General features: G+C 47.5%; 1 long non-coding RNA gene across 3 annotated transcripts; it reads right to left on the bottom strand.

The window, feature by feature from the left end:
* Nucleotides 1-393: 393 nt before the first annotated feature.
* On the bottom strand, nucleotides 394-3187 carry LOC101783356. Of its 3 annotated transcripts, none has more exons than XR_001164817.2 (4): nucleotides 2773-3186; nucleotides 2623-2673; nucleotides 2490-2544; nucleotides 394-1922 (listed from the first exon to the last, which is right to left on the bottom strand). It is a non-coding gene; the product is annotated as an uncharacterized LOC101783356 (long non-coding RNA). The 3 variants fall into 3 exon arrangements; XR_001164818.2 differs by having other exon boundaries at nucleotides 2490-2534; XR_002676008.1 differs by having other exon boundaries at nucleotides 2490-2673; nucleotides 2773-3187.
* Between the last annotated feature and the right edge of the window lie 20884 nt (nucleotides 3188-24071).

The raw sequence follows: 24071 nt of genomic DNA, 5'->3' as shown, positions 1-24071 counted from the left end.
GGTAAGAACAAAAAAAGCATGTACCAAAAGAAAAAAGCAGATCTGAATCGCCTTAGTGAGGCTGGAGCGATTGGTCAAGCGGTTTCTCCTCGACTTCTGTGATGGGTTTTGTAAATAGTCTACGTTTAATACCCCTATTAGTGTCTAAACATTTGATGTGACACGTGCTTTTATTACCAGGCCCTAACTTACGGCCGGCCGTAGTTTTAGCCGGCCGTACGACCCTTCCGTTTTTGGAAAAGAAACGGAAGCCAGAGAACCACTTTCCATTTCTGACAAAACAACTCGCAGAAGAGTTATTTTTCCTGTCGGAACCAGCCACGCACCACCGCCTCTCCTTGCTTGCTTCTAGATATTTTCTACCACCTTAATAATGCCAGTTCAACTCAACGGTTGCGACAAAAAAGGCAACTTTTGACATCTCATAAAGCAAATCTTTGAAAATTGTAAGCAAACTAGAATATATACATCTCACCGGTGAAATTCTAAAACATTCACAATGTTTTAAAAATACCAGCTTACAAAATCATGATTGCTCCACTGTTGTCATAATTAAACTAAAGATTGGAGCTACTGCAACTACTACTGAGCTGCGCACGATCAAATCGATGTTGAGCTGCAACTTTGCTGCTCCCGAGTGATGATCTGATGAACAAAATGAAACTGCAATTAAACCAGTAGAAAAAATACAAGCTCATTAAACACTCATTAAACACGTGAGTTGCTTACAAAATTGATTCAGTAAGCAAAAATAGAAAAACATGAAAGTACACAAAAATGCTCAAACCAAAACAGAAAATGCTATGCTAAAATGAATGAATTGCTTGTTGATCTAGTATAAATTGCCTAAAAATAAAAATCCCAGCAATAAGCAAGTCAATAAGTCATGTTACAAAAAGTGCTTACCATGGAGTTACTCGTTGGTAACTAATGTGGCATAAAAATAGTACCTAGCAGTTTGTTGTCAACAACAAATACCACTAAGTTTACAGTATACCTCAAAAGTATAACTACTGTGCTCCTGCAGCTAGCACTAATCAGACATGCATCAGATACAAAGCTTAAAGAGTTAAACTATTGAGGATGCAAATAACCCAAGCACTTAATTAGCAAGCACTTAATTAGTACAGCTGGGCAACACATGTTTGAAACAGTAGCCAAAAGCAAGTAAAGATTTAGCTTGAACTAAAACATTGCATAACACCAAGCTTACAAGAATCCAACAATCTTAAGAACTAAAACATGTCATGAGTGCTTGAATGTACTGTAGCAAGGAAATAAATGTGGAAATATACAGAAATGCTCTTTTGAAGAATAGCATGGCAGTAAACGTGCGAATCCATAGATTTTATTCGCCACACTTGAACCATTAATAAAATCTATTGACAAAACATGAAGGACTCCTCAAATAATCTCAAATGATAATACTTTGCCTACCAAGAAGGTTATGTTAGCCTAAACAACATAGGAACCAACTGCTACTATGGAATAAAATGAAGAACAGTAATAATATGACTAAAACATATTTTGCCTGACTAATAACAGTACTTTGCCTAACTGATAACAATACTTTGCTTATCTAAGTACAGTAATTTGCCTAAAACATATAAAATGGACCAATCCAAATTCCAAAACCACGTGTGTACACATGAAAGCAACTCCCATATGCTGAATAAAATGTAAAAAAAGATGTGGTAAAAAGCAGATCAAACCCCACAGACTTGTGGCTCCTTTATTGCAGTGACATCAGTAACAGGGGATACATCAAGAAGAGCTGCAGCATGTGGAAGTGTATTCTTCTCAAATGATGTCGGTGAAGCTATAACATGAGAGTAGCCCCCTTTTCTGTTGAACATGATGGAGTAGCTCGGCCCACGGTTCAACCAAAGATGTGCCAAGGCTTCTGAATCAGAAATGAGCACCTGCAGTGCTAGGTGAGGAACTGATAAGCAAAAAGCAAGCTAAAACAATACTGCATTTAGAATCGTACATGTACATGATGGTAAAAAAGCCTGTCTTTCCATTTTTCTTAAAGAAAGATTTAATTCAGATATAGCAAGGTTTGGCTAGGCCACCATCGACAGGGATAATATGCAAAATAAAATAAAATGTGAGTGCAACTAAATACATCAACCCTCACAGAACAGATTATAGATATCAGACTCACATGTATTTCAGTATATGGTGTGAAATTCCTAACAAGCATGAGCACAGTCCAATCAAAGAACACGGAAAACCCCACACAGATAATAGACTTGCATGATTTTTATAGATATGTGAGATGCCCTGACAAGTATCAGTTGTCCAAAGCCCTCGGTAAAATACTAAATTGAACACACACAATGCACTGATTTCAATCTAAAAAAATTCCCGAATAAGAATCACCTTCACAGGACAAAACAAACAAATATGAGAAAACCTCAGATCTATAGGGATTTTGTGAGCAAAAGGGTGGAAATCAATTAAAAATTAGATGAATGTGACTTCACCTCCGTATCCCATGTCTCTGCCTGCTCACGTAGTTTTGTCTAACACTGCATCAACCTCGAAAATAGAAGATTAAATTGATTTTTAACCGTGCATATGGATCGAATCTCAAAAGGGGGCAAAACGAGAACTCACCTTCATGTGCGCCGCCGCCTCCCTTCCCCCCATTCCTTCTTTCATCTGCTTCTATACCCAAATAAAATTGGAGATTAGTGGATCTATGCAGGCCAAATCACCATGGGAAGAGGTGAGATTAGAGGAAGAAGGCTAAATGAATGGGCGCACCTCCTAAGAAAATGACTCGTCCCCATGGGAAGTGCTGGGTCCTGCCTCCCCCTTGCTGAGGATGACGCAGATCCACTGAGGGAGATGCCGGTCACGGAGCTCACCGGAGCGCCATCCTCGCCGGTAACCATGCTGGACCTCGCGGGGTGAGCCGCCGGCGCGCCGCCCTCGCCGAGGTCTCGTCGCGATCTGCCGGTGCCTGGCGTGCGTGTCACCGAGTAGATTCGAGACTCCTCCCGCACGGTGATGGGTGCGGGTTCAAGCCGCCTCACCGACGGCGCACGAGGCGCGGGCCCAAGCTACCTGACGCAGGTGAAACCCTAGGCGCGAGAGAAGCTGATGGCGGAGGAGAAATGACGAGAGAGAGAGAGAGAGGAGAGAGAGAGAGAGAGAGCTGGATAGACGAGAGGAGACGAGACGAGAGGAACTTTGTCGGTGCGTTAAGCGTGGGTCCCGCCATAGGGTGAATGACAGCAGCAGGATGCTCCGATGGACGCTGGATCGCACCGGCCGTTTCGAGGATAAAAATACGGCCGGCCGTATTAGGGCCTGTTTGGTAATAAGGTGTTAAAGTTTAACACCCGTCATATCAGATGTTTGGATGCTAATTAGGAGTATTAAACATAGGCTAATTATAAAACTAATTGCACAGATGGAGTGTAATTCACGAGACGAATCTATTAAGCCTAATTAGTCTATGATTTCACAATGTGGTGCTACAGTAACCATTTGCCAATGATGGATTAATTAGGCTTAATAGATTCGTCTCGCGAATTAGCATAGGGTTCTGCAATTGGTTTTATAATTAGCTCATGTTTAGTTCTTCTAATTAGCATCCAAACATCCGACGTGACACTGTTAAAGTTTAACACCTCGTATCCAAACACCCCCTTAGAGTCATAACCTTGTTGATAACATAGTTGAAATATGGAATGGTTACTTGTTAGTTACAAGATATTAATAGGGAGGAAGGAAGAAGAAGTAGGGAGCTGGTAGTAGTTGGTAGTAGTTGCATGCATGCAACTTCATTTATTCAAATAAATAATGTAAGTTCATTTGTTGGAATAAATGTAAAAGTACTACTTGCATGGTTATGCCAATATAAATTAAGTAGCGAATGCTTAACTTCAATGTAAATGCAAATTGTTCTGGGCATGCAATGTAGTGGGAGGGGCTGGGATATGATATAAGTCAATTCTAAACATTATATTGATGAACAATCCATTAGTGTCTCGCTCGCATGTGTGACACGGTGCATTGTTAGCGGTGGGTGGGAATTGGGACCAAAGAGACATTAGAGCAATCTCCATCAGTTTCCATAAATCTTTTTTCAATAACTATTTGATTGGGATATCCCAATATCTCATTCATTATTTTTGGGAGAATTGTTTTTGCAGTTCCCCAATAATGTTATCCCACTCCGACTACCGTATTGGGAAAGTCACAACTCCCCTTTTATTTTGATAGAAATGGGGGGATTATTGGTTTGTCCCAATAATTATTGGAAAAATGGAAAGATAAAAGAGGATTGGTTTTTCGAATACTCTCAATACGGTAGTTGGGATTGGGGAAAGGACGTTGCTGAAGATGCTCGTAATAAATGAGCATAGGACCCTTCCAATCTCAAAGCGCCGCGAGGTAGCTCGCTCCTCACCACCCGGCAAGCCCCTCCGCGCTGCTAGGTTGCACGTTTCCTGCCCCCTTCTCTTTGCACGCGAGCCGCGCCACGCCGCAGCCACAAGCGAGCAAGTCCGACTTTGAGAGCCTACAACAGCGCTACGGCCTCACTGTTGGGGATTTGCCTCCACCAGACAGGGAAAGAGATATATAACAGATAGATGCAGTCACAACTTGGAGGGAAGTGTGGAGTGCACCCAAGGGAATCCCCTCATCAATACCCCATGGGTCCTTTATGTAGAGGAGGATGGGGGTGGCAATTAGCTCCCAAACTCCTAGTTGGTACAAAATTTACAACTAGACCTTCCGACCCTTACATGGGCCGTCTTTTATACTCATGGGCTGGGTTATTTCCTCAAGTCAGCATTCTTACTTAAACATGCTAAAACAATCAAAAACTAGTGAGATGAAAGGTGGGGGTGCCATGCGAAACCCTTTTCCCCAACAATAGTCCCTCGGCTACTTTGGTTTGGCTGGTACAACAAAGCGAAGTAGCTGATTTATGGGGAAAAGCCTAGCTACAATTTTCACTTCGGCCATGAGGACATGCCCCCCCAGCACATCTACTTCATTATTGGACCTTGCTTCACTAGACGTCTTCTATATCTCAAATTCGGCTTCGCAGCTTCGCCTTTTGGCTTCAGCTTTAACAAATGCGGTCGAAGTAGCGAGGGTAGATGAAGCAGAACACGCTTCTTCCATGCAGTCGATATAGTTGAAGGAGTTATTCCATCTTTAATCACTCTTGATGTAGTTAAAGTAGAAGAAGCAGAGAGTTGCTGCCTTTATCTCGCCGAAGCCATCAATGCCTTCGAATCTTAGCTCACATGCGCTGGGCAAGACTCGAATCGCGGGGTGAATTGGTTCTCCATGATCCTGCCATAGCCCCTCTTGGTCGGTGCTTGTGGTGAAGATGGTAATGGAACTTTGCATGTTGTCGAAGTAGTGATGAAGGTGACGTAAACCGAGGCTCCTTAATGTTGAGGTAGCAGCGAAGAAGAAGTCGATGGCTATGCCGATGATGTTGGCAAACTTCTTGAGCCGAAGTAGCGACGGAGCTGTAGTCGATAATGATGCCGATGTCAAGCCCCTTGAGCTGAACGATGTCATTGAGGATGGAGGCGAAGTTGCTGGAGAGCCCCTTTAGCTGAACAATGTTGTCGAGATCGAAGTAGACAATGTTGTCGGTGTTTAGACCCGGCAATCTACCGGGGGGGTGTCCGAGGTAGTGTTTTGGTTAGTGGGGCTCGTCGAGATCAGGAACTCAAAGGTAAACGCAGACACACGATTTAGATAGGTTTAGGCTGCTACATTGTGTAATACACTACGGCCTGTGTGTTGATTGGATTGAATTACTTTGAAGGGGGTCCCTGCCTCACCTTATATAGTCGAGGGTAGTTTTACAGGTCGGTTGGTTACAAGAATACTAGTCGGATACGACTAGAGGAGTTCTACTCTTATTACAACGAGTACTTTCCTAATCCTCAACTAGTTCCTATCTTTCCATGTAGACTACACCATCCTACGCCATGGTCTCCATGTCAGATGCCTCCCGGTGTCCAGCCCCATATTTAGGACTGTCCAAACCTTTTGGTGGACCCATAGATGTATGTGTTAGTGTTTAGACCCGGCAACCTACTGAGGGAGGGTGCCCGAGGTAGTGTTTAGTGCGTGGGGCTCGCCGAGATTAGGAACTCGAAGGTGAACTTGAACACACGATTTAGATAGGTTTGGGCCGCTAGATTGCCTAATACCCTACGTCCTGTGTGTTTGTTATATTGAATTGCTTTGGAGGGGGTCTCTACCTCGCCTTATATTGCTGGCGAACCCGTTAGAATCCTCTCCTGGGTACCTAACTTCTTGCTTGCGCTCGCAACAACGTCCGTCAATGATTGTATGGGCGTCACGGCTAGCGTTGATCTTGTGATGGAGGTCACATATTGGGCGTTCAGGCTTTGGGTTGGGCCCAAGGTGGCCACGGCCACCTGAGGGTTCCGCTCGACTACCCTCTGCTCCGACTTGGCTTGGTTTGGCGCCTCCAATTTGACTTGGTCTGGATTGAGTGCGCTTATGACTACTGCTATGCTGGGATGTGGTGTGTAAAATCGAGTGTATCGAGTTTTGCTGATCAAGTTGTTTGTACCCGCGCTCTGCCAATTCCACCAATTGTCTGGTATATTTGGTTTGTGGTATTGCCCGGGTAATCAGGTCGATGGACGCGATAGTGGTGAGAGGAGTATGATGTTGACGCATTTGAACTGCTTCAAACGCGTTATCCAAGTTCATGATTGGTAGGTCAGCTGCAAGGCGGCAATGATGCTCTGCTCTTGCAGCGTTTCTTGCTCGTTGTTCATTTTTGTGAGCTTCCGTTTCTTCTCTGACTACGTTGGCGGTGAGCTCATCCTGTGAGACATTATCTAGGTGACGTTCATGCTGCAAATTTCTCTCTGGTTGCTCTTCATCCTCGCCTTCTTGTGCAGCAACGAGGGCGAAGAGTTCTTGCTCTGGAGAATAGCTTCCTGAACTTGACGTGATGACCTCTATGGAGCCGTCTTCTTCGTAGATGGGCGATAGAGGGGTTCCCTCCTGGTGTGGGAGGGTATCAAGATAGGTGACAAGGCGTGACTCATCATCCCTGGCAAGAGCAGGTGTCTTCATGTTGGGCCAATAGACAAATTTGCCTTGTGAAGTTGATGTAATCACCAGGCCCTGTTGTGGATCTGATAATGGAGTCTCCTTATCTGGATCCGAGTAGTAGTCGAGATCCTTAATCCAATCCGAGTTGAATTGAGATCTGGACATGGTAGCTTGGTAGATAGCACCCGTGTTTCGGAGTCCGAACGAGAATGGACTTGAGTCGTAGACTGATTCGCACGATGGCTTAAGTGTCGGCTCATGAAAACCAATCCGACTAGCGGGAGAAGTCGAGTTGTACTCGGACTCATCCCCCAGCCTTTGACTAGGTCAGGAATTGAAAATTTGCCGAATTTCCTAACCAGATCCTCCAATGCTTGGCGCTAGAGGTTGATGGTGTGCTGCTTCTTCTCCAGGGCCGGCACGATGTGGTGCTGGAAGCTTCCAGCGTCATCTGCGATGCAAACCTAGGAGTTGAAGATGAATGTCGCGCCCGCTTCGAACGGGATGGTGGGCTTGATGATGACTTGGGCCATCGAGTTCGTCAGTGGATTCTCAACAAGTGCCCCTAGCTGGCACGCCAGCTGTCGGTGTTTAGACCTGGCAATCTACTGGGGGGTGCTCGAGGTAGTGTTTAGTGCGTGGGGCTCGCCAAGATTAGGAACTCAAAGGTGAACTCGAACACACAATGTAGACAGGTTCAGGCCGCTAGATTGCGTAATAGCCTACGTCCTGTGTGTTGGTTGTATTGAATTACTTTGGAGAGGGTCTCTGCCTCGCCTTATATTGCTGGGGGCAGGGTTACAGGTCAGTTGTTTACAAGAATACTAGTCGGATTCGACTAGTGAGTCCTACTCTAATTGCTACGAGTAGTTTCCTAATCCTTAACTAGTTCCTGTCTTGTCACGTAGACCACGCCGTCTTGCACCGTAGTCTCCATGTCTGACACGTCTCCGTGTCCAGCCCTGCATCTAGGACTATCCAAACCTTCTGGTGGGTCCATAGATGTATGTACGACAAGCCCTTGAGTACTTTTTAGTCAAATACAGCAGTTCCGAGTACCTTTGTAGGCTTCTTCGACTAGTTTTTGGTGCTCTTCGAGTACTCCATTAGGTTGAGTCTTCAAACGTACTCGAGCACTGCCATGTTGCTAGAATGTGCTCCAGCCTTATTTAACTTGGTCTTGAATCTTCCATCTTGAATTTTATATGGAAGTGTGATGAAAGTCGCACTCCATATGGAGTAGCCCTCGAGCCTTAGGTTGAATCGAAGAATCAGGCTGAGGGTCAATCTGTAATTTTGCATCTCTTTTTCCTTAAAACCCAAAGAAAAAACGTTTTTAGCTGATGGGCACATGGCACACAGCCCTTGAGCTGTTACACGACTAGTTTGAGTATAAGGGTCAACCACTAGTTAACGTGACCGTTCGCCAACAGTAACCTCATCTCTTCTAAAAATATTAGAAACCGTTAGCCAGGTGCGAAATCGTTGGGCGTTTTAAAAACGGAATATACCCGGTAATCTCACTACTATTTTAACTGCGCTATGATTATAAATAATGGAGGAAAACTTCCCTTCCATTTCACCTGTTCTATCTGCTCTTTCAACTTCTGCACTATAGCCCTAGCGCCGCCGCCCCGATCCTCAAGCTCGAGGGCAACCATCCCCCACCGCTAAGCCCCCGAGCGCATGCAAAGAAGACCCTCGTGGCGCACGGATGGGGAAGAAAGTGACTTCAAGCAAAGCGGTAGAAGGCGGGAAGAAGAAGAAAGAGATCTAGCCGCCGGCTCCCAAATATGGCAAGACTGACCAAACGGCCCCGCCATTGCTCGCATGTGCCTGGAAGAAATCTGTGCTAAAGGAGGCGGACATCAAGGCATTGGTGGCAGCCAATCTTCTCCAAGGGCAAGACGTCATTAACTTGAGGGCTGCATACGGCAATCCCTGGCCAATGGAGACATATACTAACGAGATGGTAATATTTACCCACTTCATTGAACATGGTTTAGCTTTGCCTACATCGGATTTCTTCCGCGGACTGCTAGAGTACTACAAGCTGGAACTTGTTCACCTCAACCCCAATAGTATTCTGCATATTGCAATTTCTGTTCATCTATGTGAAGCTTTCTTGGGGATCCAGCCCCACTTCCAATTGTTCCACAAAATCTTCCGAGTCAAGCCCCAACCCAAGATGGAGCATACAAAAGTAGTCGACGGGGCTAGGATCCAAATGCGGGAGAAGGCGAAGGGCTTATACTTGGATTATGAGTTGATGGACTTGCACTCCATGTGAAAGGAAAGGTGGTGCTACATCGGCAACCACGAGCCTAAGCTTCCCAAGGTCACAGGACACCGCCCGATTTGGAACAACAGGTGGTTGGATGATCCTACCCACGGAGATTGCTTGCAGCTACCCGATCTCCTGGAGAAGATAGCTAGACTCAAGCGGCAAGGACTGACAGGAGTTGGGGTAGCCTTTAGTTTTATGAAGAGGCAGATTCAACCCCTGCAATTGCGGTGTACATGGGGGTACGACTACTCCGGCCTCAATGATCCATCCCGGATGTCATCAGAAGACCTCATCGTGGATGAAGTCATGGCGCGATTGAGGTGCCTGTTCAAGCATGAGAGCGAGATTCCAACTAATGTGCGAGAGTTCTGCACCGCCAACCCGCCAAAAAGTGTAAGTACCCGTGGCCATAGCCCCCGAGTACTGATTTTTATCTCTGTTGACATGCTGACATATCTTCTTCATGCAGGAAGATGTACATTTTGTTCTGCTCCGCTCCTCCTCCTCCCAGATCAGATGGCTCTGACGCCGCTCGACGTGTAAACACGACTGCAAGTGTATAGGGTGTAGTTGAGGAGGAGGAATAAGAGGGATTCTCTTCCTTCAGCGATTCTGACTCTAAGGCTGCTGAGGATTTTGTGATCAAGGCTCGACCTTCAGACAAGGCTGGGTCTTCCTCCAAGTCATCCAAGCGTGCGACTAAGGATGATCTGGAGGTTGGTCTAGTGCCACCGCCGAAGAAGTGAAGAAGCCTCTCACCGCTGAGGATGTGCCTCTTCCAGTAATCACCTTCGAAGAAGGACAAGATCCTGAGGATCAAATGCTAGTAAGTGAATTCCTTATTGCCATGTCTACTCAATATGACATTGGTGGATTGTAGGTAGTCAGGGAGTTAACTGAGGTGGAGAGGACGACTACAGAAGTTGTGCAGCAGCAGCTGCCAGCGATCGAGGAGCTCATCAAGATCGAGGATGACGAAGAACCTCCTGTTGCTAGCGTCAACCCCATCGGCGCACAACCAACCCGAGAGGCGGAGACAGTGACCAAGTCTGGTGAGGACCAGAATGCAATCCAACAAGCCACACCGAAGAAGCCGTCACCAACTATCAAGCCCATGCGCTTGGCGGGGGAGCCTTCATTGAAAATAAAGAGATCCTCAAAGTAAGTATTGGAACTTCATTCGAGTACTGATTGTGAGTTTATATTGCCTTGTAGCGTGTCTTCTGATACTTGTCTTTTTCAGGAAATCCACCAACGTAGAAATTGGAGGCTCGAGCCCGAAGTCTACAACCAATGGCAGTAGCGACTTGGTCCAAGACATCATCCCAAAGCCAACAAGTTTGCCACCAGAGGAGCAGCCTGCACCAGCAATAACTCCATGTGCTATATCCCTTGTTGCCACATTAATGCAAGATGTAATTTCTTCACTAAGCGATGCTTTAGTACCAGCCCCCAAGCTGCCAGTAGCCGAAGCCATAGTAGCGACTACCTCCGGTGTCGTGGCTACTTTTGTAGCCCTCGAGCCAGAGATAGAGACCGACACGGCGGAGGTGACGACCTCTAGCATCGTGGCTACCCTTGTAGCCCCCGAGCCAGCGGTAGAGGCTGAAGTTGTTGGAGTCCTTCAAGTGTTGGCCTCCAACTCGCCTTCTGAGGTGGGTCCGTCGTCCAGCCGCACCTTGGTTCCACTTGGTGCAACAATCACCGAAGAGCACGTGGAAACATGGGTAGTTGAGGGGGTGAATCTGGAAGATATCTAACTCATCACTGACCCGTTGCTCACCATAGAGAGGGAGGCCATGATGATAGAGATGTTCCGCCGTGTAGACGAATATGTTATGGTAAGCTTCCTTCTGCTTCGTCCACAACTTGAAATTAGTACTTGTATCTTGACACGAGTACTTGCTCAGTTTTGTAGGATTTAATCAAACGCTCCCACTAGAAGTTTGAGATGCTCTAGGGTTATGGAGATACAGCAAAGTGAGCTTAGGCACTCGCGTGGGAACTTGCCAAGGAGCGGGAGTACTCCTTCCAGCTACTAATGAAGTACGACGGCCAAGCCGCCGAGTATCGCAACATTGTCTAGCAAGCCGCGGAAGAGAAAGATCACCTCCGAAAGTGCAACAAGGCTTTGAAGCATCAACTGAAAGGTAACTTGTCTTCCCTATCTGGTTTTTGAGTACTGATTACACTTGACGATAATGTATTGTGTTTTGTGTTGTTCCTGTAGTGCTCAGGAAAACCAAGGAAGATCTCCAAGGTCGAGCCACTAATTGGCAGAACTCCTACTACAGGGTGACGTAGCAACATGATACATTATTTGCTTTGTATGAGAACTTGGAGCACCGCCTGGAGAAGGAGCGAAAGATGCGTGCTGATGGAGAAGTCAACTTGGTGAACGCCATGAAGACCCTCTGGGAGCACGAGGCTGAGCTAGAGGCCACCAAGCTTGCTTTGAAAGAGCTAACTGAAGCCACTCAGCCCATAGCCGATATGGTGGAGCCCCCTGCTGAAGGTGTGGAGCCCTGCTCTTTGTCGAGAAGGAGCGAAAGATGCGCGCTGATGGAGAAGTCGACTTGGTGAACGCCATGAAGACCTTCCGGGAGCACAAGGCTGAGCTAGAGGCCACCAAGCTTGCTCTGAAGGAGCTAACTGAAGCCGCTTAGCCCATAGCCGATATGGTGGAGCCCCCTGCTGAAGGTGTGGAGCCCCGTTCTTTGTCGAGAAGGAGCGAAAGATGCGCGCTGATGAAGAAGTCGACTTGGTGAATGCCATGAAGACATTCTGGGAGAACGAGGCTGAGCTAGAGGCTACCAAGCTTGCTCTGAGGGAGCTAACTGAAGCCGCTCAGCCCATAGCCGATATGGTGGAGCCCCCTGCTGAAGGTGTAGAGCCCCACCCTCTGTCAGAAGTACTCAAGGAGGTGCCTACCAAATTTACCAGCTACATCCAAAAGATAGCAAAGTCGGTCTTGAAGCAGCTGCTGGCTATTGTGAAGTCCTTCTACCCACAGGTGGACCTGACTCCAGTTGCGAAGGGGATAGCACAAGACTGTTCTAATGAGTAGTTTCAGCAGTACCTGCAAGAGGTGGCCCCTGTCACCAAGGAAGTTGCCAGTCAATTAGACCTTGAGTAATTTTGTGTAAAAAAGTAAACATTAGATCATTGTAATATAAACATGATATGAATGAAATGTAAGTTATTTGAAGTCTTGTTGCAAATTTTGTTTCTGTTGACTATGTGTGTATTTTGTTTAGTGCATCTCCTGAACTACCCTGATAACTACTTGTACGGTAGTCATGAGTGTCTGCGCACAAGGTGCACATGTCTAGCCCCAAGCATGCGAAGGGCCAAGAGGGTGGTATGGTGATCAGCTTGTAGGTAGGGATGTGTTGTTGCTTGGCGAAGAATTGACACCCTTGGCATCAGCGGACTAGTTCTTCGGCATTAGTGAGAGCTGTAGACCAATAAAACCCTACTCTAAAAGCCTTGCCCACAATCGTTCTTGAGGATGCATGGTTGCCGCAGATGCCTTTGTGGATTTCCTCAAGTATGTCCTTGCCATATTATTGTGAGACACACTTCATGAGTACTCCTGATGATGTGCCTTTTCTGTAGAGCTTGTCCCCGACTAGAACATAATTTTTACCGCATTGTGAGACTTGTTCTGCTTCTGTCTTGTCTGGAGGTAACTAGTGCTCCTTGATGTAGTCGATGAAGGGGTTCTCCAGTCTACATCGTGACCTCGATCAGTGGTTTTTGATGGCAGCGGCTCCTCTATGGATGGCTTGTGTAGTTCATTGACGAAGACCCTAGCTACAACTTGAGCACGAGCAGATCCAAGCTTAGATAGGACGTCCGTGGCTACATTGTTGTCACGAGCCATGGGGTGGAACTCCAAATCAGAGAACTTGTTCTCTAGCTTACGTACTTCTAGGCAGTACGCATCCATGTTATCCTTGTGGCTATCCCACTCATCATTAACTTGATTGATTACTACCAGTGAGTTGCCGTAGACCGACAATCACTTGATTTCCAACATGACTGCCAGGCGAAGCCCATGCAGAAGCGCTTCATATTCAGCTTCATTATTGGATACCTCCCAGAAGATTTGCAAGACATATTTGAGTTGTTTGCCTTTGGGAGAGATTAAGAGTGCTCTTGCATCGGCACTGTCGAGCTTGAGTGATCTGTGAAAGTACATGACCCAATGTTTTGGGCGCTCTGCCAGCATTGGTACTTGATTTTCCCGCCATTTTGCCATGAAATCAACTAGTGCGTGTGACTTGATGGTAGTTCTCGACTTGAAATCAAAGGACAATGCTCTGAGTTCTACCGCCCACTTGGAGATTCTTCCTGTTGCATTCCAATTGTGGAGAATTTCTCCCAAGGGGAAGTCTGTGACAATGGAGATGTTGTGTTGCTAGAAGTAGTGTCGTTGCTTCTGTGAGGTGAGTAGTATTACAAGTACCAAACTCTTGTAATATAGAACACCTTTGTCATTATTACCCATAGCAACATCCGAGTACTCGCTTCAAGGCAACAACTCATGATGACTACTCGAGCTATTAGCTCTTTTCATGACTTCAAAATACATTACTCTTGACTCAAGAATTATCAACTCAACAAGGATCATTGCCCTGGTACAAAAATTCCGTAAAGTAATTCTTTACTTAGAACTGAAGATACATCATCAAGTTACATATTAGTATAAGTACTCGGAATACACAAAGACTACAAGCAACTGCCTACTGGCGGGCTGCATTTAAGCCTAAGGCTTTTACTATATCACAAGGCCACTCAGGTTTGCCGACTACAACGGGAAGGGCCTACACGCAAGGAAGCTGCACAAAACGTAGCCATATCCAGGTCCTCTGCCCAAGGCAACGCCAGGAACTCTTGCATCGCCACTACCTTGACAGCGGCAACGATGAATCCCGCGCGACGCGCCTAGAGGGAACCAAGGCTGCTCTTTTGCTAGCCTTGCGGAGCCAATCCACTCTACGGCCACACCTCCACCTCTAAGAGAGCGGGATAAAGACCGTGGCACTCATCACCTATCACCCACGAGTTGCAGCACGTACTCCACTAGATCACGAGCTGCAAGATGAGGTGCGCGATGAAACCTCCTACGAGGATTCTTCTAGCATCGCGGCTATCCCTACGAGCGCAGGAGTCTGTGGAGGGAAGGTGGACTCAATCTACGAGGAATCTTCTAGCACCGGTTCACTCTTTGATGGCTCTCTACACTCAAACACAAGCAACCGAAGGCAATCCATTGCTACTCAGAAACTTGGTTTGGGTCAACATCCACATGGATCTATTTATAGCCGAAAGCTGCAACTACTACCTGCCCAAGAGTTACTATGCACCCGTGATCAATGAGTCTGACAACTTCTGACTCTGCCCACATGATGTCACTTATGCTACAAAGGACAAAAGAGTACAATACACTCGTGCATCCACAAAGGACAAGAGTACAGTACACCCGTGCCCTTCAAAAGCAGAGTACTCGACAGCATTGCGACTACTCGAAACTCAGAATTACTCTAGCCAGGCACGACCCACGTCTCGGGGGCTTGGCAAGATCCGACCCTCTGTTCAGGGGTCGGCCGCACCTGACCCTGGAACCCAAGGTCGGGCGAGGCGGAGTTCTTTCCCTCAAGGGGTCGGCCGCACCTGACCCTGGGACCCAGGATTGGGCGAAGTAGAGTTCCCCCCTTTAGGGGTTGGGTTTCGCTGATCTAGCCACTTCAATTCGGGTGAGACGGACTACAACTACTCTTCGCAAGACAACCACTTCAAACAACGAAAACAATGAGCAAGCATTCATTGGTCAAAGTATTGTTCAAAGTACTCAAAACAGTTTCAAGAGTACATAAAAAGCTCAAGGCTCTTCTGGAGAGACAAACTCCGACATTTTCGACGCGATAGGCTCCGCCTCCTCAAGGTACTGCGCATATGCTTCTTCTGTGCAGTTGCGAGCCACGTCATCACCAGCCGCCGCCAGGTCCGCCCTCGGGTAGTAGGACTTCACAACGGCAAGGACCTATTTGCAAACAGCTTTGCAGAGTCCCGCCACTTTACTCGGGGCAGCCTTCAATCGCTCGAATAGTGATTGAGGCCCTGCACCTTCTTCCACGGGGGCTATGGTGTTCACAAAGTCTTCAGCAGCTACAGTCAAATCCTGGAGTTCGCATCGGAGTCTTCCCATGGTCTGGGCAGGATCTCTGCATGCCACCATGGCCATGGCAAGCATGACGCCATTCTGCATCTTCCTGTCCCGCTGATGCTCGCAAGCAGCCTGTGCTTCCGTCAGCGCGGCCTGAAGACGTTCAGCTTCATCCGCCACTTGATGACTTCGTTTCTGAAGGGTCCGAGTATGCAAGGCAATACGATCAGTTAAAAGACTCACAATTACTCGATCTATGTGACGACACAAAGGAAATTCACCTGGAAGCTCCGAAAAACATCGACGGCCCTCTGGAACTCCGAGTCGGATGGCAGGTGTAACACCTGGTGTTTTGATAATCAAATATGACCAAGAAAGGTTAAGGGTGAATTGTGGAGAAAAAGGAAGGAAATTGACTGGAAGTCAAATTCAAGTCGAATTTGACCAAAATTTGAATTTTTGAATTCAAATTCGGAAAATTTGGCAAAAATATGAAATGAAGGCTTGAGAGTGCTTAGAACTTTAGGGATTAAAATTGGAGACTAATCCTAGTCCTAAACCTCTGAAGAAATGCAATCGAAAAACAAAATTAGGGAAGTACTATTCACTGTCCGAAAATGGAAATTTCAGAAAAACAATGCAAGCATCCAACTTGGAAATTGATTTCTGCCAAACTTCTCAAGTAAGTGGACAAAGGCAACTACACAGCAATGAAGTATGATCTTTGGACAAGTATAATAGGGTGTTGTTGATCAAGAATAGTAAAGGAATCAAATTTAAATTGGGGCTCAAAGTCAGCACTTTGCCAATTTCGGCCTAAGTACTGAAACTGCATTTTTCTCTAAGTCTGAAACAACAGTAAGTGGCTGTGTTTGGACCAAGATTTAGAGAAATGTAGTGCAAGAGGTATAGGTGTTTATGAGCAAAATGGGATCCCTGCTAGTTGTAGAGCACGAATGGTTCGTGTTTGGGTTATGTGGAATGAGATTAAGCCATTGAAAATGAACCAAAAGAAGAGTAAATGGCCATGAATAGGGCCCTGACGAACTGAATCAGGAGGTTCAAAGGAGTTCAGTTTGCCCGAGAAAAGAATTCAAATTTGGCAACCTTGGGATGTTTATCTCGGGTGGAAGTTTAAATATAAATCAAAGAGCTCAAGTTTATCTCCAACTTTTCTTAAGCAACTTGTGGACCGTCGGATGGAAAATCGGCCGTGGGAAAAGTCTGAAGTTTCGGGTGACAGAAAAGAAAAGGGGGACGGCAGTAAGCAGAGCAGGGACGTGTCACCGCCGGCGCCTTGGCCCGTCGTCCAGCTCAACGTCTAGGTACACCTCTTCACCACACAAGCCTACGACTAGGCCACGGTGTCGCCCATGCGCGTGGGGAAACCTTCGTATATCTACCGCTCCCGCCGCCGCTTCTTACCGTGCTACGTTTTATTGCCGCCCGTAGTCCACTGCCAAGCTACTGCCGCCAATCAAATTCCACCGCCACATCGCCTCCCCCATTGATTCCTTTCGCCCACACCTCCGCTCACACCTTACCAACAGCCGTGCATACTTGTTTTCCTGCTTCTCCGCCGGCGAGCTTCTAGCCGTTGCCGTTTTCGCCCACCGCCGCCAGACCTCTTGCTCACGGTGAGCTTCACCTTGCTGTTGGGATACGAGGTAGGCTACGCTAGCGTAAATCAAAATTTCTACCGCGTATAACCAGGAAGAACTGCCGTATAAGGATCACGGGATTACCACTCGACGCACTACTGGTGCGGAAGATGTAGATATGCATCGGTGCAGTGAAGACGATCACGTAGTCGTACGTAGTCGATCACGTCCAGCAGCTCGTCCACGTGCACAGCAAGATCGCCTCCGGTGCCGCGGCTCGTCGTCGGCTCGTCGTGGCTCGTCGGCGGCTCGTCGATGGCTCGTCCAAGTGCTGCAGGCGCAACACCTCCAAGGTATCCACACGTGCAGGGAGGAAGCGTCGCAAGCCGGATTGCTAGATCCGCGAGTTGCAACAGGCGAGGGCGTGGGAGGCGCGGCAGAAGTGTTTTGCCAAAAGGTGTAAACCCTAGGGCGCCCCCACCTCTATTTATAGGGGTTCCTGACGGGCCTCTGGATCCGAGGCCCATTAGTACTCCTAAACCTAATCCAACTCGGATCAGATGCGAATTGGGCTTCCAGCCCCTTAAGTGTGCGACCCTATGGGTTCGGATACGTATAGACATGGCCCGAGTACTCCTACTCGGCCCAATAGTCGGTAGCGGCCTCTAGCAAGACGTGCCAACTCCTATACGCACACGAAGATCATATCAGACGAACCATCACAACATAATATACATGCTATTCCCTTTGCCTCACAATATTTGGTCTAGCTTCAAGCCGACTGCTCTTTCTCGATCCTGTGATTCGGAATCCCTTTGTAGGTTAACTCTTAACCGTACGTAGCATGGCCATGCATTTTCGGATCCGATCACTTGAGGGGCCCAGAGATATCACTCTCAATCAGAGAGGGGCAAATCCCATCTTGATTGACCATGTCTCATAGCATGCTTCTTGACAAACCCGAAAGCTACCTTTATAACTACCCTGTTACGGTGTAGCGTTTGATAGCCCCTAAGTAGGTCAATCCACATCTAGAATACATGCGACAATCTCAGTTGTTTAAAGAGAGAACTACTTCTCGTGTTGGGTCAGTCCTAACACATGTCTCCACATGTGTCCACATTATTAGTTCAACATCTCCATGTCCATGACTTGTGAAACATAGTCATCAACTAATACATGTGCTAGTCTGATATTCATGTGTGTCCTCACATGAACTCCGACTAGGGACAACTTTAGAATAACCATACAAGTAAAGAGTTTCACATACAATTCACATAATTGCAAATCAATTCAAGTAGCCTTTAATGGATATTCAATGAACACAATATACAAATCATGGATACAAATGGAATATCATCATCTCTATGATTGCCTCTAGGGCATACCTCCAACACTTGCCGCCACTCTCCTTCCTTGTGGTAAGCTTGGGGTCAGTCCAGGGATCACTAGGAAGCTGTAGGGGTAGTTGGAGAGACGAGTTACACCATTGCCGTGCTTGGCCACGGCCGGCCGTCGGTCACGTCGCCCGCCGCCGTGGAGAGGCTAGCTCTAGCCATCTCCAGGGGAGCCACCGCCGCCCATGGGTGCACTGTGGCTTGGGGATGCCTCCCCAGCCCAGCCCCGTCGCCGGTGGGGCACCGGCCGTCGAGCCGCGCTGCCCCCTGCCGCGCTCGGTTTTGGCGCGAGGTAGAAGAAGGCCCCAGCGCCGGAGGCCCACGCGACAGTGGGGAAAAGAGGAGAAGGGGAGGAGGCAGGCCAGCGTGGGTCGGGTCCAGCAGGCCCAGGTGCCAATTTGGTAGGCCGGGTGCCGCGGAAAAGAAAGGAAAAGAAAGGTGGGCCGTTGGGCCGGCAGAGAAATAAGAAAAGGAGGAGAGAAGGGAAATCGGCCCAGTGGGCCCAGTGGCTGGCGGGTAAAAGAGGAAGGGGGAGAAAGTGGACCCAAGCTGTGGGCCTAGCGCGAGTGAGAGAGGATAGAGTAGGTGCGAGTGAGAAAAGTTGGGCCGGGGGTTTTGGGATAAAATTTAGATTTTCCTTTAGTAGAATAATAGATTAAATTCGTGAATCAGCATTTAAATCATAGAAATTTCTAGGAGTGTCCAAAATTAGTGAAACCATTTTTGTTAGGATTATTTTATTTTCCTTTATGCATTAAAATTCTTATACCTTAGGAAAAATAATAAAAACTTAGGTATTTGTTTAATGCCTTTTCATTAAGGTATTTAAATAAATACTTAACCTTTATTAAATGCATAAAACATGGAATAATGTTTTCATATTCACAAATTACTATTAACCCATAGGAGTTAGGTTTTGAGACGAAAATATTTATAATATTTTCTAAAAATAAAAGAAAAAGCCTAAGATAGGATTAGTAAAGAAAATAAACATGATGGGTTAATCTTTTCCGGTTTTTGTGTGTTGGCTTGCAACTTTATCATGATAAATTGTGTAGTCACTTGTTGGCTTGCAACTTTATCATGAAGGAAAGTTTTATAGTCTTGTTTTCAAAAAGTTACATCACCAACCCATGCATATGCTATATCGTAGACAGCGAAGCACCTGAAGAGGAATTCTTGGAATTATCAGAAGGACCTTCCGAATTTGAGGAGATCATTGAATTGATCCCCTGTGAAACCAATCTGTCGGACAGTGCTAACATTTTTATTGATCAAGGCAAGCCCCGGTGCATTTATACCTATCTACTTTGAAGCTATTATTTCATGTGTCCAATTATTGGTTAATTTCTATACGAATGCATTAAGTCTAGAAGTTGATTGAAACCCATTCTTGTGCATGATCTTATCTTGTTGTAAGGACATCTTTGCTACTTGTTCAACAATTAGTAAGTGACCCAAGCTTAGAAATTCTTTGATGCTTAAAGAACTTGGTTACCGAACCTTAAGGTGAAATTCGTACGCGTTGTTGGGGGGAAATATTAACGACCTCCTAATGCCGCTTAAAGCAACAGTCATGAAGGCCCAGGCCCACCTGCGGTAATTACGATTACTGCCGACCTAGTAGAGGCAGAGAACATCCCACTCCGTCTCGCCCGACCCAGGGCCCCGGGGTCGGACAATCCTGAACCCTCGATGGCGGGGATTCGCCTCGCCCGACCGCGGTCCCAGGGTCGGGAGCGCCCGACCCCTCGCCGCAAGGCTCCGCCTCGCCCGACCGCGGTCCTAGGGTCGGGAGCGCCCGACCCCTCGCCGCAAGGCTTCGCCTCGCCCGACCCCGAGCCCCGGGGTCGGACAATCTCGACCCCTCGATGGCGGGACTCCGCCTCGCCCGACCGCGGTCCCAGGGTCTGGAGCGCCCGACCCCTCGCCGCAAGGCTCCGCCTCGCCCGACCGTGGTCCCAGGATCAGGAGCGCCCGACCCCTCGCCGCAAGGCTCCGCCTTGCTCGACCCAGGGGACCGGGGTCGGGAGCGCCCAACCCCCACCACAGAACTCCACCTCGCCCGACCCTGGACGCAGGGGTCGGACTCGCTCGGGTCCACAACATGAATATTCGCCTCGGGCGCGGACTGGGGGATCAGGATGGGGATCTCGTGGATCCTCCTATCGACCTCACCATAAATGCACCGCGGCCCTGTCAAGCCAAAAGGGGAGCGGCGTCCCCAACGTAATCGGCCCCGAATACCGATGTGCGGCCGTGCGGCGCGAGCTGCAGTGGCCGCGGCTCCCTCTGATTCGCCACAAAGTGCTCATGAGCTACGCCGAACGACATAGGAGGGCGCACCGCTTGCTCTCGTGCCCCGTGCCCCCAACGGCAGTCTCAGGGATGCGACGTCCGGGTCTTACGGTAATCGGCGGGGCAACAGAATCGGACTTCCTCCCCGGCGGGCACGGATGCCGAGGCTGAGGATCATCATCACGCTCGATGGTGACGACGACTAGGGAGATCATCGACAAGATTGGGAAGGAATCGCCCTCCCGCGCCGGACGTGCTGACAAGGACCGGAGGCCGGAGCAAGAGCGGTGGCCTTAGGACCCTCCCCTTGTATTATTTTTCTACTTAGCTTATCCTTTCCACCTCTCCTCCTGACGCCTGTCTCAACTGTAACCCCGAGCTCCTTCTTGCGCTATAAAAGGAGGACCGGGGATCCTGAGACAGGGGGTCTCGGACTCTCTCTCTCAAGCCAACAGTACACTCTCGCACTCACTTAGAGTACAAGCACACTCAAGAGACCTGGGATCAGTTCCCTCTCTCGCCCATCTATAACCCCTACTACAGAACCCCGCGTGGGTAACACGAGCTGCCTCGATACTGGACGTAAGGCCTCCTTTGCCCGAACCAGTCTAACCCCATGTCTCCCATGCCACCATCCGAAGCCTTACGCGCATAAAAGAAATTTACTAGTCTAGAGTCTTGATCCGCAAATCTTGACAACGACACCCGTGCTTGACGTGCTGGAGATTAGCAGGGGCGTAGCCTTAAACTCACATGGAGATTAGGCCACACGTGGGGTCCCATGTGGGGGTGCGTTCTTGGGTTCGGGTAGTCTTATTCCCAATCTTTGGGTCTGCTAATCGAAAGGTCGTTACGTACAACCCGGACAGTCATACATAGCTGGTGATCAGGGTGCTCTCCTGCAGGATGTAAATTGATTCGGATCGCCGTAATTCTCGGTTATGAATGCACTTGAGCACTGTTGAGCATCGTAGTGTAATCTCATGAATGCAATGTCTTTCCAAAAATTAATTTGATGTATGACTTAATTTCCTACTGTTTGCAAAAGGTGTCTTTTTATCATCATCTAGATTGGTTAGGTAATAAATTAATTGAATTAAAAGATAAAGTTAAGGCCTCACTTCTAGTAAGCTCTTTTGGCTAAAGGTGAGTTAGCCAGTACACTAAACAGCTATCATGTAGTCCCAGAAAAGCTATTATATTGGTTGGTCGGTAAGCCTTGCTGAGTACCTCGTACTCAGGGTTATCCCTTGTTGCTGTTTCAGAATCACAGCAGGAGTCCGTAGAGGAGGAAGCCCCAAAAAACTAGGATATTGTTACGAGTCTCGTAATACCCTAGAAGTAAAACTTAAATGTTTATCTCTCACCCGGACCAGTTTATGTTTTAAACTCCTAGAATCCCTCTAACCTGCACTGTTAAGTTTATTTCAAACTATGTTCTGTAATAATTCGTACCCCTTGTATGTATGTAAAAATGTAATATTTGTTGATGCTTTCCCATCATGGAAGCGGTCCTGGTGTATGGCTATAGACATGATGTGGATCTTTCGAGGAGTCCTAGGGACACTCGACGGACTACCGGACTTATACGGTTTTAAGTGCGTTTCGGATAATTGCTGTTCCGACAGCGATTAGGCGCATTTAAACCAGTTTAAGTTGGGCAGTTCCGCCACAGCTGGTATCAGAGCCGACTCTCGCGGTTTCACGGGCGCGTGCGGTCGCAGTTGCGCAGGCATGGTGTGCATGGCTGGTGTGGGCCCAGAGTGGTCACACGGCATGGCACATGCGCTGGCACTGGACACACGGACGTGGCCAAGAGGGGACGTACCTGGCTTGGGGTTGACCGACGAGGGCGTCGGTCTTCTAAGGGGGTGAGTATGTGACATACTAGCCCAAGGCTTAATAGGATTAATAGAATACTTATACCAATAAGTTGCAACTTCTTTTCCGGAAGCTCATCCTCAAAGAACTCCGAGGTTAAGCTTGCTTGGCCCGGAGCAATTTCGGGATAGGTGACCAACCGGGAAGTTCTTCCCGGGTACGCACGAGTGAGGACAAAGTGCGCAGAAAAGATTTGTGTTGGTCTGTGAGGGAATTCTTGATATCCTAGAGAGCTGCCAGGTGTAAGCGGGCCCGGCCTCGGGGGGGGGGGGGGGGGGGGTGGGGTGGGATGCCACAGCTGGTATCAGAGCCATAGGTTGGGATAATCAACAGATATCACTATTTAAAAATTGAGACTCTATGTTTAAAATAATAAAATGTGAGTTATAGGTGGCAATAGAGTTAATTGGTTATTTGTTTTGCAGATGCTAATTGTTTGCTGCGTGTCGCTAGTATTCGATAGTATATTATTAGGGAGAGATTGAAAGGGCAGCCATGACCGCCCTCATAGAATTATGCGAGAAACATAAGGTGGAAATAGGATCGAGCTCTGCTCGATTCTATCCCATAAAGCATCAAGATGATGGAATTTGGAAAAGGAGGATCAAAGCATTAAAGAATTCCTCTCGCGTGGAGCATGATGTCCTGGTTGCTACTGTCTCGGACTACATGACTGCTATGTATAACCTTCATCAATCATGCATAAGAGAGTACTATAATCAAAGAAAGAAGAATGAGGATACCAAGATGGAGGTATTGGGTGCCATACATGATAAAGAATTATACAAGAAAGCGGCACTAGCTCGGGAACATGATATGGAAAAGATTATGAGGGAACAGTCCAGAAGAATAGATGAATATGAAGAAAAGCTCAGAACAATGAAGGAATTCATGGATGCTAGTAGAAATACGGCAGAGAGGGCAAGAGAAGCAGCTGAATCAAATGTTAATAGACTCGAGGCCGAAAGATTTCAGCAGCTAGATGAAATATTATCTCTTTGTCTGGCTTTAGAAGAAATGCAGGCTCAAGTACCTGCTCAGAACATAGTAAATGTTCCACCGCCTCCACCCCCAGAAGAACCACAACCGCCAGCCCCGGAAGAAGCAGATCAGTTTGTGGATATTGTGGGTGTTGAGGCTAACATAGCTCCACCTGCAGCTCCTGAAATCGACTTGTACGCCCATGAGAATTTAGAAGGGTTTGATATTGACATGAAGATAATCTGGGAGAAGCTCCAGTGGAAAATCATCAATTTGCATGGGCTAATGCAAATGCTGATGGGTTAGATCCACAAGGCTATGGTCCTATGCAACAGTGGGAAGAAGCTGAGCAAGAAGGTGAGGAAGAA

The sequence above is a fragment of the Setaria italica genome, chromosome IX (assembly GCF_000263155.2).
Source record: "Setaria italica strain Yugu1 chromosome IX, Setaria_italica_v2.0, whole genome shotgun sequence".
In the NCBI taxonomy this organism is placed as follows: Eukaryota; Viridiplantae; Streptophyta; class Magnoliopsida; order Poales; family Poaceae; genus Setaria; species Setaria italica.
This window is presented reverse-complemented; position numbering and strand designations above follow the sequence as displayed.